Genomic DNA, 6,182 nt, shown 5'->3' with positions numbered 1-6,182 from the left:
ACTTCATCATATGCTTTTGTGTGAATAGCAAATAGCAAAATACTAGAATGTAAACAGTTTTGTCAGTTTAGAGATCAAGTCCTTTTTTCTTCTTGAGTGTTACCTGTCTTGGAATTTAGCTGGGTTTAAAAGTAGTGGAATTATCAGGAAATTCTAGAGAGAGCCAGTCTCCAGTTGCAGGTAGGTGTGCCTGGCACTCACCAGCTGCGGGCACAGATGCAGGCGTCTCAAAGCACCAAGCGTTACAGGTGCCAGTTCTGCAGAGCCTGCAGCCTCTTCTGCCACTTGGCAAAGTTGTTCTTCAGGGTCTGCTTCAGCGTGGGCAGAATGGCACATGCTGCCACAGGCTTGGGGCTCAGAAGCAGGCTGGGGGTGGATAGAGAGACTGTCACCTTCAGTGTCCCCAGGAGTGGAGCGTGCTGGGAGTAGGGTCTGTATGGCCTTCACTGGGACCCAGTGAGGCCACGGCCACCTCTGCTTCTGCGCTGCCACCCCTCCACCACTCCCTCCCTGCGGCCCAGGTAGCAGGGTTGCCCCGCTGTTCCCACATCCATGGGACTTATCGTTTCTTGGAGAGGCTCTTGGTGGAGACCTTGGGGAACTGAATGGCTTTTTGGTCCCTGGATGAAGGAAGAGTCAGCAATGAGCCCCAAACAGGCCCCAGGGATGAGGCACGGGTGACTGGACACTCACCTGGAAGAACTAGATCCAGCCTCCTTTGGGGCCGCCTGGGGCCTCTGGCTCTTTTCCCTTGGGCTGCAGCTTTAGGTCCCCCGGTACTAATATTACTCGGACTTGAGGTACTGCAGCTGAAAGACGGGGACATCAGCATGGTGGGGCCCGCAGCAGCGCCAGCCAGCACAGCCACCCCCACCAGCCAGGGCCTCACCTCTTGGGCCTGCTGGATGTTGACATTCCACAGCTGGCAGATGAGAACTTCACACTGCTGAAGTGTGGTGGGCTTTCATAGGTGCTGGTGCAGCGTCACTGGAGGGTGTGCTCCCATCACCTCCCAAGCCCAAGGGTTGGGCTGTGTGGCAAGTACCCCCAGTCTACTCTGAACACAGCGGCCAGTACCATCAGGGCTGCTGCAGCTTCCCCATTCAGTCAGCAGCCTCATGGCTGAGGCATAGAGGACATAGCCCAGGGCAAGGAGCAGTGTCAGGGAGGGGCCGAACTCAGAACAGGGAGGCCTCAAAGGCGGCCAGCAGCAGCCAGAGCATCATCTGGTAGCTACCCAGGAGGTGCAGGCTGAACCTGGGGTCATGGGAGTGGCTAGTGGCCAGTCTCTACCCATGGGGCTTACCAGGTGCCTGCTGGCCAGCGCAAGCTCGTGAGATGGTAGAGACAGAAACTTGCTGAGGAAGTCGTCCCAGGAATGCAGAGTCACCCAACATCTGGCCTGCAAACTGATGCATCAAGGCAGGGAGGCCTGGGATGGTGGCATCACAGGACAACAGTGCCCCACCCCCACAGGCCACCCTGGGACTGCACCCTGGACAGGAGCATCCAGAATCCTCTGAAGAAGCCAGGCTCGTTCTGCCCAGTCATTGCAGTCGATGGCAGACGACCACCAGAAGAGCACACAGACCAAGCTGGCAATCTCGTAGCCTAAGATGGACTGCAGCTCTGGGTTCCCCTGGTACTAAAATTTCAAACCTTGACAGCACATTGATGATTTAGAAACCCAGGCTGCAGGGACAAGTCAGAAAACACAGCTCACACACAACTCAGAGGAGCGGAGCTGCCTCTGCTCAGAGGGGAGGAGGGAGCTGGGGACAGGTCAGGGCCCAACCCATGCACCTCTGGGACAGGGACCTCTCAGCTGGTACTGACCCAGGTCTGGGAGAATGAGTCCATCTTCACCCGTGATGCCCTCGAGGAGCTGCTTATTTTCATTCTCATTCTAGGTGGTGCCCCAGGCGAGTGTGAAGTGTGTGGGCTGAACTTAGAGTTGCCAGAGAGAAGCGCCTCTGCCCTCAGCATCAAGGTGAAGGGAGGGGAGTGGTCTTCACCCCACAGGCCTCTAACAGTGCCAACAAGGCGATGGGGGTGTGGCCCTGCCTCCCACAATACTGGCTCCATCTGAGTGGGGCCTGGGTCTGGCACTTGGCTGATCACAGGCTGAGGGGGAACGAATCCTTTGAGGAAGGGAACCCTGATGGCTGTTTGTACCGGAAAAGAGCCATAGTTTGTACCGGAAATATCTGGCGCAGGTACTCCAGGGCCACTTCCAGGTGGTACTCTATTTGCTGGACACCATGCTGCCCCATCTTGTCCAGGTCATTGGCTGGGTAAGAGCCGTTGGGGTTCATGGGGCCAAAGTCCAGTCAGGACAAGAAGGAGCAGCTGTAGGGCATTCTCCACACTGGTCCAAGATAGACTTGACCGTGTGCTTGGTTTGCATAATGAGCTGAGCAAGGCGCAGGGCCTATGTGGGAGGTGCAGGCAGGTCACTGACAGACTGGCCTGTGCTGCCACCCAGGTAGGCCGGCCGGGGGCCGCAAGACCAATCCGCAGCCAGACCACTGAGTGCCAGGAGGAGCAGCTTCTGCCAGGGAACTTTTAAAGACTAAAGGATGATCTTCTAAATGTTAAATATTCCGAACAACACTGCCTTTGTTATCAGGAAAAACCAGACTTTACTGAAAAGGGGGAAGGGAGATACAGCCTCAACCCTAAGCCCAGCCTTGACCCTTCCCAGCAGAACACAGCACTCTGTGGGGACTGTTAAGTCCCATGGCTCCAGGGTCCCTGAGGATGGGCGCTGGTGATCACTCACCAGGGTGTGGGCCTCTGGCATAAACATCAGAGTGTGCTGACAGTCCTGGTCCTCCAGGCTGTAGACGTGGCTCTTCACCTTGAAGGACGCATCAGTGATTGCTGGCAGCCACAGTGACAGGTAACTGCTGGTGAACATGGGGGCTGTGAAGAGTCAGTGCTGGTAGTGGAGGGGTGACAAGCTCTGGCTCCAGGAACAGCTTCTCACCTGGAAGGCAGGAGACGAACCTGGTGCCCACCCAGGGGCACCAAGTACCCAGCTGCTGCCTGCAAAACTTTGGGTGGTCCCTGAGGTGTCTGGGGAGCCATGACTCAGGGGTGTCATCCTGAGGCCCTGGTTTGTAGCGTCTCCTATGCAGTAGGTGGCTGACATGGGGAGGGCGGGTGGGGTAGCTGGTGGCTCACAGAGCCCCCAGCAGTGTTTACAGGTGGCAAACACCAGGAGGAGTGACAGAAGCCAATGCCCAACCCAGTCAGGATGAACACACAGCAGAGACCTGGCTCACCACCTGAGGCAGCTGCCACGAGTCACCAGCAAGAAAGTGGGGCCACAGCTTGGACTGTGCAGCTCCCCACTATGGGCACACCTGCAGTCCCTCGCTCAGTGCCTGGTGGTTGCAGGGAAGGCGGGGGTGCAGCCAGTCTCACACTTCAGGGTGCAGATGTGTCCCAGGAGTCTCCACAGCACTCTTTCCTGGGGCCCACTCAGCACGTGGTTCCCTTCTGCAGACCTGCCACCCACCAGCTAAGGTCCTGGCCTGGTCTGGCTGGGTCGGGGTCTGCCAGACGGGCCCAGACTGAGAACTTACCTGGATTATCTCGGTCACTGTTGGGCTGGGCAAGGACTTTGACCACTGGGAACATCATGAGTGCATGTTTGGGGCTGACCAAGTCTGTGCAGAGCTCGCGGTGCAGGAAGACCACGAACGGCTTTGTGTACATCAGCAGATTCTCCTGGACAGAGTGTGCCCTGGGGACTGAGGTGGAAATTTGGGATCAGCCCTCTCGATGGAGGCAGGGGCTGCACCACTCCGTGCCCATAAGACCGCTGCTCATCCCTGGACTTCCAGATTCCCTGGCCAAGGTGATAAGATGTCATAGATGATAGCTTAGAGGGCTGTGGGTGGGCACGGAGAGCAGGCCAGAGGCAGGTGACACCCAGGTCCTCTGAGGACACTCTTTTTGGCAAGGCTGAGGCCTGTTTCCAAGAGGAATGAGGCCACCATGGCAGAGGCTGGCTCAGCCTGTGGGGGCCAATGGATGATCCCCCAGAGGATCCAAAGGGGAAGGGCTTGGGCAAGAAGAGAAGTAGTCAGTGGGCACCCCAGGTGCCACGTTAGCCTGGAGGTCTGCCATGAGGATCAAGCAGGGGATGAGGGCAAGACGGCCACTGCTGTACTCTCCTCTGTGCAGGTGAGGGTCAAGGGATAGTTTGGGTGTTGCTGAATGTTTATCTGGACCAGAAGTGGGAGGGGACAGGGCAGGATGGGTCATTGGTGTACTGCTTCCATGAGAAAGCAGTTTTAGGACCTGGCAAAGTTGAGTCTAGAAGGGCTGGTCTGTGCTCCACTAGGGAAGGCCTGGGAGAAGACCACAGGAGACCACTGGGGCCAGGGCCAGGCTGACCCCAGGATAGGCAGCTGGCTTGGTTTACTGGCCCACAGGAGCAACATTAATCCTCAGGAGCCAGTGACATGACTGTGAGGAGAGAGGCTGAGGCTTATTTTTCCAAGGCACCGGGAGTCCATGGAACTGTCACTGCCGGGAGGCTGCTTGTCGGAGCATGCTGCCATGGCTGCAGGTAGGTCAGCCACATCTCCAGGACCTGTGGGAGGGGGTGTGAGCTGAGAGCCCAGTGGCTGGGGGCCAAATCTTCTGGTGGCGTGGAGGCCGTGTCCCAGCTGGCAGCTGGGTGAGGCTGGCTCTTCCTCCATACCCCAGAGGGTGCAGGAGAGATGTGCACAGCCCTGTGAGGTTTGGCTCTGTTGGTGGCCATGGGTGGGCTTTTCCCAGCCCAAGGGGCTCAGTGCTCCCTGGACAGGTAAGAGTAGGAACCTGCCTGGCACCAGAAAGCTGGGACAAGGCAGGGCTTTCCTGTACCTGAGGGTTTGCTTTGGAAACTAAAAGAACCATGTGGCCCTCTTGTTCTCATTTGCAACAGGGGACCACACTCATTAGGATAGACAGAGAACACAGACAAGTGTGACACGGCAATACTCAAGAGTTTTGAACGATGTGTCCAGGGGCCAGTGGCCAAAGCAATGCTGCATGAAAAGGTCGTTTTTGCTGGACAAACGTTGGGACGGGGCCTTGCAGGAAATAGGGTCACCTGCTGCTTGCCCGGTAAGGAGGCCCTGCTCACAGATGAGCCCAGGGCTCCCATCAAGGAGGGTCAGCTCTGCCAGGGGAGAGCACTGGGGATCTCCAGAAGGTCAGAGTTGGCTTCAGCCCCTGTTTCTCAGAGGAAGAAATCAAGGTTCAGAGAGGCCAGTGAACATCCCAAGGAGACAGCACATAGGCGGCTGAGCCACTGCAGCTCCCACATGCTCCTCATCTCAGTCCTACACAGACAGCCCACTTTGGTGGTCCTGGAGTCAGGGCCACACCAGCTCTTCTGATAGGAGTAGGGAGGAGCTAGAGATGGCAGCATGTTGAGGCCTCTGGCCAGTCTGGGGAGAGAGGCTCTGGGAGCCTGCTGGTCAGGGTGATGAGGCACCTGCCTAGCCCTCCAGAGGCCTCAAGTGCTCTGTGAGCAGGAGAGGACTTACCCTGTTCGCTATGCCCTGGGGTGAGATCCTTGTGGGCAATAGCTGAGGAGGGGAAAGCAGGGGAGACAAAAGTGGCGGGAAACCACAAGGGTCACCCACCCTTTGAACTCCTCCAGGGACCTGGTGGCATGGGAGTGGGTGAGGTCTGCTCTGGATTCAGGTTGTTTCTGAAAGCATGCAGGTGCTTCAGCAGCAGGCACACCAGCAGTGCTCCTCAGTGGGCCTGAACCACTGCTAGGTGGAGGAGGAAGGGTCAGGGTTGGGAAAGGCTGGTGACCCACAGCATTCATTCTCCAGGTCTGACCACATCCCGCCCCGGGCTGGTGGCTTTCCTTCCCCACGGGAGGCACGAGCCAGGCCAACAGTGGGAGCACCCTCTGGGGTACCACTGTGCCTGGCACTCAGCGGACGTGCCTTGCACTGCTTGGTCTGAACTATGACCAGCTTGTGATAGGGAAGTACTTGGCCCAACACCCACAGAGCCCACCCTGCGGAGGGCTCACTAAGACACACATCTGCAGGGGATCTCCTAGCCCTGCTTCTACACCGCTGTGCACCTGAAGTGGGTGATACAGGCCACAGCTTTCCAGGCTGTGCCCTTGGGCACTGCTTGATCCTCAGGGTAGGAGAAGG

At 57.6% G+C, this 6,182-nt stretch overlaps 1 pseudogene; it reads right to left on the bottom strand.

Annotated features, from left to right (window-relative positions):
- Nucleotides 1-242: 242 nt before the first annotated feature.
- On the bottom strand, nt 243-5,591 carry LOC112617488 (annotated as a pseudogene).
- Between the last annotated feature and the right edge of the window lie 591 nt (nt 5,592-6,182).

This window comes from Theropithecus gelada, unplaced genomic scaffold (genome assembly GCF_003255815.1).
Source record: "Theropithecus gelada isolate Dixy unplaced genomic scaffold, Tgel_1.0 HiC_scaffold_2060, whole genome shotgun sequence".
In the NCBI taxonomy this organism is placed as follows: domain Eukaryota; kingdom Metazoa; phylum Chordata; class Mammalia; order Primates; family Cercopithecidae; genus Theropithecus; species Theropithecus gelada.
The sequence above is the reverse complement of the archived record's forward strand: the minus strand, read 5'-3'. Positions and strand labels throughout refer to the sequence as shown.